This window comes from Engystomops pustulosus, chromosome 6 (genome assembly GCF_040894005.1).
Source record: "Engystomops pustulosus chromosome 6, aEngPut4.maternal, whole genome shotgun sequence".
Taxonomy (NCBI): Eukaryota; Metazoa; Chordata; class Amphibia; order Anura; family Leptodactylidae; genus Engystomops; species Engystomops pustulosus.
In genome coordinates, this window is record NC_092416.1 from 83,323,110 (window position 1) to 83,334,922 (window position 11,813).

At 43.1% G+C, this 11,813-nt stretch overlaps 1 long non-coding RNA gene across 2 annotated transcripts; it reads right to left on the reverse strand.

Moving 5' to 3' along the window:
* Positions 1–8,638: 8,638 nt before the first annotated feature.
* Positions 8,639–9,793, reverse strand: LOC140065795 (uncharacterized). Of its 2 annotated transcripts, none has more exons than XR_011848053.1 (3): positions 9,753–9,793; positions 8,999–9,112; positions 8,639–8,771 (listed from the first exon to the last, which is right to left on the reverse strand). It is a non-coding gene; the product is annotated as an uncharacterized lncRNA (long non-coding RNA). The 2 variants fall into 2 exon arrangements; XR_011848052.1 differs by lacking the exon at positions 9,753–9,793 and adding an exon at positions 9,407–9,556.
* Positions 9,794–11,813: the final 2,020 nt, after the last annotated feature.

The window sequence follows — 11,813 nt, forward strand, 5'->3', positions numbered from 1 at the left end:
CTCTATATACCATGGATTCTGTTGAACAATGTAACAGTAAAACTCCTAGTTACATAAAATCCACCTATTGACAACCACTAAGCCCATAGCCTAGTGCAGTGATGGCGACTCTTGTAGAGCCTGAGTGTCTAAACTTCAACCAAAAGCTACTTATTTATTGCAAAGTGCCAGCACAGCAATTTAAGCAGTAATTTATTTCTCCTTGTTCTTTGACAACTTTCAATTGTTCTGCCTCCTAAAGACACCAATGCAGCTGAAAGGAGGGCAAATTTGCCTATCATTGTAGGAAGATTCTGTAGGAAGATTCTTTGAGTCCTGTCTGGTGAACTTCATGATGGGGTGATGGCCTGGGTGCCCACAGAGAGGGCTCCGAGTGCCGCCTCTGGCACCAGTGCCATAGGTTCGCCACCACTGGCCTAGTGGATAGAACCTCTCTATCTCTATTGTATGTGGAGTGTAGAGGTTTTCAGCAAAAAATGTAAATCGGCTCACCTGGAATGCAGACTTATTCCCTGATGGGTTTATCCAGCACGGCCTCTCCAGCTTCTTTTGGAGTATGTAACTCATACAAACACAAAAGGACCAGCTCCGAGATCAATCGTCCATTTAAAAATCTTCAATTTTCGAGTTTCAAGTATAAAAATACATCCACACGGAGTCCAAGCATGAGTCAAGTAATATCGCGTACAATTTTCGAATAGACACTCTATTCTTAATCATGGCTACTACCAGCCATGATTAAGAATAGAGTGTCTATTCGAAACGCGTAGGCGATATTACTTGACTCATGCTTAGACTCCGTGTGGATGTATTTTTATACTTGAAACTCGAAAATAAAGATTGAAGATTTTTAAATGGACGTTTGATCTCGGAGCTGGTCCTTTTGTGTTTGTAGAGGTTTTGGGTTCAAATCCCAAGCTGGGCAGCATGTGTGTGTGTGTGTGGCTGCAGGGAGCACAGCATGTGTGTGTGGCTGCAGGGAGCACAGCATGTGTGTGTGTGTGGCTGCAGGGAGCACAGCATGTGTGTGTGGCTGCAGGGAGCACAGCATGTGTGTGTGTGTGGCTGCAGGGAGCACAGCATGTGTGTGTGGCTGCAGGGAGCACAGCATGTGTGTGTGTTGCTGCAGGGAGCACAGCATATGTGTGTGGCTGCAGGGAGCACAGCATGTGTGTGTGGCTGCAGGGAGCACAGCATGTGTGTTTGTGTGACTGCAGGGAGCACAGCATGTGTGTGTGTGTGTGGCTGCAGGGAGCACAGCATGTGTGTGTGTGGCTGCAGGGAGCACAGCATGTGTGTGTGTGTGGCTGCAGGGAGCACAGCATGTGTGTGTGTGTGGCTGCAGGGTGCACAACATGTGTGTGTGGCTGCAGGGAGCACAGCATGTGTGTGTGTGGCTGCAGGGAGCACAGCATATGTGTGTGTGTGGCTGCAGGGAGCACAGCATGTGTGTTTGTGTGACTGCAGGGAGCACAGCATGTGTGTGTGTGTGGCTGCAGGGAGCACAGCATGTGTGTGTGTGTGGCTGCAGGGAGCACAGCATGTGTGTTTGTGTGACTGCAGGGAGCACAGCATGTGTGTGTGTGTGGCTGCAGGGAGCACAGCATATGTGTGTGTGTGGCTGCAGGGAGCACAGCATGTGTGTTTGTGTGACTGCAGGGAGCACAGCATGTGTGTGTGTGTGTGGCTGCAGGGAGCACAGCATGTGTGTATGTGTGGCTGCAGGGAGCACAGCATGTGTGTGTGTGTGTGTGTGGCCGCAGGGAGCACAGCATGTGTGTGTGTGTGTGTGGCTGCAGGGAGCACAGCATGTGTGTGTGGCTGCAGGGAGGGAGCACAGCATGTGTGTGTGTGGCTGCAGGGAGCACAGCATATGTGTGCGTGTAGCTGCAGGGAGCACATCATGTGTGTGTGTGGCTGCAGGGAGCACAGCATGTGTGTGTGGCCGCAGGGAGCACAGCATGTGGCTGTGTGTGGCTGCAGGGAGCACAGCATGTGTGTTTGTGTGGCTGCAGGGAGCACAGCATGTGTGTGTGTGTGGCTGCAGGGAGCACAGCATGTGTGTGTGGCTGCAGGGAGCACAGCATGTGTGTGTGGCTGCAAGGAGCACAGCATGTGTGTGTGTTGCTGCAGGGAGCACAGCATATGTGTGTGGCTGCAGGGAGCACAGCATGTGTGTTTGTGTGACTGCAGGGATCACAGCATGTGTGTGTGTGTGGCTGCAGGGAGCACAGCATGTGTGTGTGTGTGGCTGCAGGGAGCACAGCATGTGTGTGTGTGGCTGCAGGGAGCACAGCATGTGGCTGCAGGGAGCACAGCATGTGTGTTTGTGTGACTGCAGGGAGCACAGCATGTGTGTGTGTGTGTGTGTGGCTGCAGGGAGCACAGCATGTGTGTGTGGCTGCAGGGAGCACAGCATGTGTGTGTGTGGCTGCAGGGAGCACATCATGTGTGTGTGTGTGTGGCTGCTGGGAGCACAGCATGTGTGTGTGTGTGTGTGTGTGTGGCTGCAGGGAGCACAGCATGTGTGTGTGTGGCTGCAGGGAGCACAGCATGTGTGTGTGTGTGTGGTTGCAGGGATCACAACATGTGTGTGTGTGTGGCAGCAGGGAGCACAGCATGTGTGTGTGTGTGGCAGCAGTGAGCACAGCATGTGTGTGCGTGGCAGCAGGGAGCACAGAATGTGTGTGTGTGGCTGCAGGGTGTGTGGCTGCAGGGGGAACAGCATGTGTTTATGTGTCTGCAGGGAGCACAGCATGTGTGTGTGTTTGGCTGCAGGGGGCACAACATGTGTGCGTGTGAATGGTTAATTTTATTGCTTGTATCTGTTTTCACAACACCTAGCCAATTTCGAAACTCATCTCTTCTGTACCTAGCACAATTATTCACTTGCTCATGTGCCCTGTTATCAAAGTTCAGCTGTGACCCCCCTTCCCCTGATACCTCTGCTATATCATGGCCACAAATTGATATTTAGGACCCCATCATTTATTTTATTTATAATAAAGTCCCCCAACCCCAGAATGAACTATGTATATTTTAGGACACTTAGAATAAAGTATACTATATGTATTGTGTGTGCCAATTGAGAATGAATTCCAAATAGTGCCCCCAGCATGCATAATAATAGATACACTGAAGACCATCTAACGTTCTGACTTTTTGATACAGTATATCGTACAGCCCCCCCCCCATCATACATAGTGCTGGCTCCCCTACAATGCATAACATTATTTATAGTGCCTGCTGCTCATAATTAAATAAAAAAAGTCAGGAAAAAGCGGCATAATCATTAAAGGGGTTTCCCCACAAAGAAAAGTGAGGTCTCCGTTCTGCTCCATTAGTCTCTATGGAGCTGATGGAGATTGCCAAGCGCTGCACTGGATCCGATTGACCCCTCATTTTCGTGATCTGTGGGGGCACCGAGACCCCCACTGATCAGCAAGTTTAACCCGCAGAGCACTGTTCAATCCATGATCTGTAAAGATAAGGCTCTTAGCACATTTGCTAATCTATAAAAACATGGCCGTCCGCCTTAACTGGAGGATGCCAAAATCCACACTTCTAATGATAAAATCTGACCACTGGATAATTTAAAATTAAAATCTGGCCTTTATGGAATATGCGCAGGGACTGGAAAGCTGCTCATTGTTGATGGGAAGATGGATGGTGCTAAATAGCAGCACTCTAGAGAAAAACCTGTTAGAGCAGGAGGTGCACAACCTTTTTCGATCTGAGGGCAGTACCTTAATACGGCTACCCTTCAAGGGGCCGCACTATTAACCAATACCATGGATGCACCAAAACCCACAGTACAGCGCATATTCCCCCCATAAACCACTAGTGCTTAATACTGCATTTCTACAATAAATAACACAGACCCCGGAGCAGACTACAATACAGCGCATAAACAAGATGATTATAAAGAAGATGAAAAATTTTCTTAATTGTGAATAACTGGCTCACACAGGGGCTCTGATAGACCCCAGTACTGTGCCCTTCCTTCAGGCCGATTTTTGTTTTTTGCTGCCTAAAACTGAAATACTGCCCCTTACTATTATACTGCCCCTATGTACAAGAATATAGCTACTATAATACTGCCCCCTATGTACAGGAATATAACTACTATAATACTGCCCTCTATGTACATGAATATAACTACTATAATACTGCCCCTATGTACAAGAATATAACTACTATAATACTGCCCCCTATGTACAAGAATATAACTACTATAATTCTGCCTCTATGTACATGAATATAACTACTATAACACTGCCCCCTATGTACAAGAATATAACTACTATAATACTTCCCCCTATGTACAAGAATATAACTACTATAATTCTGCCTCTATGTACATGAATATAACTACTATAATACTGCCCCTATGTACAAGAATATAACTACTATAATACTGCCCCTTTGTACAAGAATATAACTACTATAATACTGCCCCTATGTTCAAGAGTATAACTACTATAATACTGCCCCCTATGTACAAGAATATAACTACTATAATATTGCCCCCTATGTTCAAGAGTGTAACTACTATAATACTACCCACATGTACAAGAATATAATTACTATAATACTGCCCCCTATGTACAAGAATATAACTACTATAATACTGCCCCCTATGTACAAAAATATAACTACTATAATACTGTCCCCTATGTACAAGAATATAAATACTTTAATACTGCCCCCTATGTACAAGAATATAACTACTATAATACTGCCCCATATGTACAAGAATATAACTACTATAATACTGCCCCCTATGTACAAGAATATAACTACTATAATACTGCCCCATATGTACAAGAATATAACTACTATAATACTGCCCCTATATACAAGATTATAACTACTATAATACTGCCCCCTATGTACAAGAATATTACTACTATAATAGTGCTCCCTATGTACAAGAATATAACTACTATAATACTGCCCCCTATGTACAAGAATATAACTACTATAATACTGCTATAATAGAAACAGCAAAAAGGAAGAAGCCTTCGGCACCAGCTCAGTAAAAGATTTAATCCTTTGTTTATTAATTAATATAAACAAAAAACAAGATACGTTAACCCCTTAACGCTCTGCGCCGTAGCTCTACGGCGCAGAGGTATAAGGGATGTATGAAGAGGGCTCACGGGCTGAGTCCTCTTCATACAGAGGTGGGGGTTTTTGCATTTTGCACAAAACCCCCACCGCTAATAACCGCGGTCGGTGCTTGCACCGATCGCGGCTATTAACCCTCTAAATGCCGCCCGCAAAGTCGCGGGCGGCGTTTAAAAGACGGCGGCGCGCGGGCGCCGCCATCTTTTTTTCGATCGCCACGTCCCCGAACGTCATCGGAGGGCGGCGATCGGTTACCATGGTAGCCTCGGGTCTTCTTTTGACACGAGGCTACATGGTTTATGCAGGTTCGTTACAATGAGCCAGTGGCTCATTGTAATGTATGACCTGCAAAAACGCCATATATTGCAATACTGTAGTATTGCAGTATATGGTAGGAGCGATCTGACCATCTAGGGTTAATGTACCCTAGATGGTCTAAAAAATAGTGAAAAAAAAAAGAAAAAAAAAAGTTTAAAAAATAAAAAAAATTAATAAAATATTAAAAGTTCAAATCACCCCCCTTTCCCTAGAACGGATATAAAACATAACAAACAGTAAAAATCACAGACATATTAGGTATCGCCGCGTCCCAAAATGCCCGATCTATCAAAATATAAAAACGGTTACGGCCGGCGGTGACCTCCGAGGCGGGAAATGGCGCCCAAATGTCCGAAATGCGACTTTTACACCTTTTTACATAACATAAAAAATGAAATAAAAAATGATCAAAATGTCGCACAGACCTCAAAATGGTAGCAATGAAAACGTCGCCTCATTTCGCAAAAAATGACACCTCACACATCTCCGTGCGCCAAAGTATGAAAAAGTTATTAGCGTCAGAAGATGGCAAAAATTTTTTTTTCTTTTTTGTACACATTCGTTTAATTTTTGAAAATGTATTAAAACACAATAAAACCTATATAAATTTGGTATCACCGCGATCGCACCGAACCAAAGAATAAAGTAGGCGTGTTATTTGGAGCAAAGAGTGAAAGTCGTAAAAACTGAGCCCACAAGAACGTGACGTGAAATTTTTTTCAATTTTTCCACATTTGGAATTTTTTTTCAGCTTCGCAGTACACGGCATGTTAAAATAAATAACATTACGGGAAAGTAAAATTTGTTACGCACAAAATAAGCCCTCACACAGGTCTGTACACGTAAAAATGAAAAAGTTATGGATTTTTGAAGTTGGAGAGCGAGAAATTAGCCGAAAAACCCTCCGTCCTTAAGGGGTTAAAGAGTGTACACAAACACTTGTATACTTGTGATCAGTGATCAGAGCTGTGTCGCTTTTTTATTAAAGATTTGTCTGCTAGCCAAATGCAGCCATCAAAAGAGCCACATCTGCCTCCCTGGTATAAAGTATGCTAAATATAGTAATCAAAACCAGGCTACAGACCAATATGATATACAGTGCCTTCAAGTAGTATTCAACCCCCTGCAGATTTAGCAGGTTTGATAAGAAGCAAATAAGTTAGAGCCTTCAAACTTCAAACAAGAGCAGGATTTATTAACAGATGCATAAATCTTACAAACCAAAAAGTTATGTTGCTCAGTTAAATTTTAATAAATTTTAAACATAAAAGTGTGGGTCAATTATTATTCAACCCCTAGGTTTAATATTTTGTGGAATAACCCTTGTTTGCAATTATAGCTAATAATCATCTTTTATAAGAGCTGGTCAGGCCGGCACAGGTCTCTGGAGTTATCTTGGCCCACTCCTCCATGCAGATCTTCTCCAAGTTATCTAGGTTCTTTGGGTGTCTCATGTGGACTTTAATCTTGAGCTCCTTCCACAAGTTTTCAATTGGGTTAAGGTCAGGAGACTGACTAGGCCACTGCAACACCTTGATTTTTTCCCTCTTGAACCAGGCCTTGGTTTTCTTGGCTGTGTGCTTTGGGTCGTTGTCTTGTTGGAAGATGAAATGATGACACATCTTAAGATCCTTGATGGAGGAGCGGAGGTTCTTGGCCAAAATCTCCAAGTAGGCCGTGCTATCCATCTTCCCATGGAGGCGGACCAGATGGCAAGGCCCCTTGGCTGAGAAGCAGCCCAACAGCATGATGCTGCCACCACCATGCTTGACTGTAGGGATGGTATTCTTGGGGTCATATGCAGTGCCATCCAGTCTCCAAACCTCACGTGTGTGGTTGGCACCAAAGATCTCGATCTCGGTCTCATCAGACCAGAGAACCTTGAACCAGTCTGTCTCAAAGTCCTCCAAGTGATCATGAGCAAACTGTAAACGAGCCTTGACATTACGCATTGAAAGTAAAGGTACCTTACGTGCTCGTCTGGAACGGAGACCATTGTGGAGTACGTTATTTATGGTATTGACTGAAACCAATGTCCCCACTGCCATGAGATCTTCCTGGAGCTCCTTCCTTGTTGTCCTTGGGTTAGCCTTGACTCTTCGGACAAACCTGGCCTCGGCACGGGAGGAAACTTTCAAAGGCTGTCCAGGCCGTGGAAGGCTAACAGTAGTTCCATAAGCCTTCCACTTCCGGATGATGCTCCCAACAGTGGAGACAGGTAGGCCCAACTCCTTGGAAAGGGTTTTGTACCCCTTGCCAGCCTTGTGACCCTCCACGATCTTGTCTCTAATGGCCTTGGAATGCTCCTTTGTCTTTCCCATGTTGGCCATCTATGAGTGCTGTTCACAAGTTTGGGGAGGGTCTTAAATAGTCAGAAAAGGCTGGAAAAACAGATAATTAATCCAAACATGTGAATCTCATTGTTCTTTGTGCCTGAATTACTTCTTAATACTTTAGGGGAACCAAACAGAATTCTGGTGGTTTGAGGGGTTGAATAATAATTGACCCATACTTTTATGTTTAAAATTTATTAAAATATAACTAAGCAACATAACTTTTTGGTTTGTAAGATTTATGCATCTGTTAATAAATCCTGCTCTTGTTTGAAGTTTGAAGGCTCTAACTTATTTGCTTCTTATCAAACCTGCTAAATCTGCAGGGGGTTGAATACTACTTGTAGGCACTGTATAATTATAATGCATTTTACAGTGTATTTTACTAGCCTTTAAAGTAAATACGTATTTACATGGACATGTAGATTTCAGGACAAGTAGTATGCCTAAGAGTAAGGATTTTTATGCTTGTAAATGTTATCTGTAGATGAGCAGTGTCTGGTATGGTGTGTGCTCATATTCTGACTTCAGTGCTTGGCGTCAATATGTGTTTCCAAAATTAGAAAGTAATCCTGGTGCCCCCAGTTTCCTTTTACATAGTAAGCTGATTTCAGTGCCTGCACTTGCTGTAGTTTTAATGGGGGACTCTATCATATAATAAGGTCTAAAAACTGTGCAGAGCAAATACACAAAGCAATCCCCCAACACATTTAATAAGATAACTTCTTTTATATATTATATTGCTCTGCAGCATTGAGGAACTGGCATCTGGATGGTTACCACTTACCTTATACTCTGTTATGTTACTTATGGACGCTTATGTGTCAATTTTTGCTCACACAATTGGGGCTCTGTAAAATCTACACCTGTTCATAGATTCAGTATATTTATTCACAGGTACGCCAAATACAGCACAAGCTTCTCAATATGTTTGTTGAATCTTACTCTGGTCATCGAAGGGGTTTCCCACCATGTATACTTAGTTTCCACCTACAAGATAAAGGATTAATGTGTCATTGTTCCCAGAGACCATGTGCACAGGTGCCCCTGAGGGCTCCATATGAAGTGCTGTTTACCTCTATGAAGCTATCTGACAAGTGCAATAGAAATGAATAGAGTGCACTGCATAGAATACACTGCATTCACATAGGGTAATGGGGGCTCCTCTTCTTTGATTGCTGGGGATCCCAATGATCAGACAAGTATCTGTTGATTACCTGTTATGGTCAGGCCCCCGGTATCACATTTCATCTCCATTCTCCTGTCCTGCTGCTTTATCATTTCCACAGACATACATAACCACCAGGAAAGAATGCACATTACTGTGTCTCCTAGAGTAGACAAAGGATCAAAATATTTCAATTGTCTGATTAATACAAGTATCTTTCATCAATGTAATCACTGACAGCAATGTTAAAATGTATTCAACTAGTTTTATGTTTTTTTATTTGTATATATGGCAGAAGCTTCATGTAAAACTCTCATGTTTAGTATTATTATTGAGTATATAACATATAAAAATATTTTTTTATATGTTATAAACAGTTTTAAAGTATTAGTAACTTTCAGTCTGACCTAAATAACAATGTCACATATTGATCTAATAACAGTTCTATGTGCAATACCTTAATAATACTGTTATTTGGTAATTTTATAATCCATAGTAGTCACAAGCTTTGTGTGGCAGTTCATATTATATGCCCTTTTGCCATGGGCAGCTGACTGTGCAGGTTCCATATCTTTATGACCAGTCGTGTTCCAGTGTAGTTACATAACTTTGTGGTACATACCTCAAACTGCCCTCACTAAATGGACCCAAATGTGGAAAAAAGCAAGAACAAATGTTTATTGATATTAACTATAATAACAGTGTCACCTGTAGAATACATTACACCTTTTATTACCAACAGTAAAACAAGTCACTTAACATGACACTTGTACTTGCTGTAAAAGATTTGCCCACCCACCTACCAGACACTTCATCTGACTGCATTTTATATGTGTGATGTCTATAAACTCCAGTCCAACATTCCATAAGGAACGCTGCTGGCAGAGCCTGGACTCCGGCATGTAATAGAGAAAGAGTTATTACTGCCTCCTGGTGAAACAATTACATCTGCAAAGCTACTCCTGTCCCAGCAACACCAAGCATGTCACTTTATATAAAGGGGGACTTCACAGATATATGTAAAAATACCTAATTGGCTCCTCATCATATACTGTCATTTTTTTAAAATCATATACAGGTACATAATCAATTATTGCACCCCTAAGAAGATGGGGGAGGTGCTGAGCCCTTTGTTCAGGCTAGGAGCCCTTGTAGATATTCACAGCAGTGCAAGTGCGTAGTGCAAGAATTTGTAATTAAAAAAACAAATACGCCACCTCCACGCCACCGTGACCGGTGGAGGTAGCATGTCAGCATTCTGCAGAAAAAACAGCAAACTTTAGTTTGCTGGTTTTATACACAAAACTATGCAAGGTCAGACCTGGCATAGTTTTGTCCGTCAGCCGCACCGCCTACCGGATACATTAAGAGGTCTAAGACCCTTGATCATCAGGCGAGAAAAAGTGGGGCGTGGCCACTATCATGACAAATCTCTAGTATTCTCCAAAAGAGCATCTGTTTTTTTTACATCTGGCCAATGCAGGTAAAAACAGTAGCTCACATCAAACCCTGGTAAAATCAGATTCTGCAGAAACCTTAAAGGACATCTACTACCAGAATCAAGGATTTTAAACCAAGAACACTGACATACCTGTGCCCCCTCTGGCAGGATCCATAAGTGTTAATGGACCCCCTGAAACTCATTAGCATAATTTTAAAAGCTTTTTTTTGTTAAAAACAAGGGCATAGTAGACTTAAAGAAGAGTGGATCCAGTCAGAGATGGCACACGCCAGTATCTCAGCATGCTTGGTTTAAAAACCTTGATCCTGGCGGTAGATGTCCTTTAAGACTACCTGTCCAAAATCATCCATAATAAATGTACACTTTCATCTGTTTTTCAGGGCTAGTTTACATCAGTCCTTTTTCACAGATCCTCATAAACTATAGCCTAGGGGGGGGATTTATCATATACAGTATTTCTGCATTGTGCCCATTGGACTCATCTCTAACAGATTGTGCATCATGCACATTATCCATCTTTACTGAACCTTTAATTGCACTACCCAGCATCACCACTAACTGCAAGTTTTGTGCACTGCACTACTCTTGGATGCTGCAGCAACTGAGGGACATTTCTCTATCCCTTTATTGCACAAACACATATTCACATTGTGCATTTTACCATCACATATGTATATACATTGATAACATATCATGCACAACATAATTCAGGGACCGGCCAGAGAATTACCAAAAAGGCAGCCCAGTATACTTGGGGGTAACATGCAGAAAGTCTGTTTATTATCGGTGAATGAAGAGAAAAAGCATTTACTTTTCAACAAAACTGAATAAATCAACATTACAAGTGAATACAGGCTGTGTAATCATACCTCCAAAAGGTCCCGGATCCAGAGGGGGGACAGTTCCGATGTTAAGGCTCTGCTTGCTGTGCTCCGGACCCCAACAGAGTTAATTACAGCGAAAATGCTGTGGTCTGTAATATATCTTATAAGAACTCAACTTCTCAATTTACTGTGGCTCTTATCTTCCCCCTGCCTTCCTTCCTAATCTGCTTTTCAATCTGAGATCTGGACTGGATTGTGTTTTGGCAGCCATCTTGCTGAAGGTCACTGAGATATCAGATTATATAGCATCTTAATGCACGGAGAAGGGGAGCAGTGCCTGACATCAGCCAAGTCTACTCCCAGCAGCATTGAGACAACAGCAACTTTACAGAAAGAGGATAAATCTGTTACCCACAGTTCACACTACTGTTCAAAGCTCCATTCCTTACCCCGATTAAGGCTACATTCACACTGCCGTTGCCCGAGGTACCGAAGCACGGCGGGCAACGGCAGCACGCGGGGAGAGGAGCGCAGCTCACCCCCCCTCTCCATAGGAACATATGGTGCACGGCGCCGTA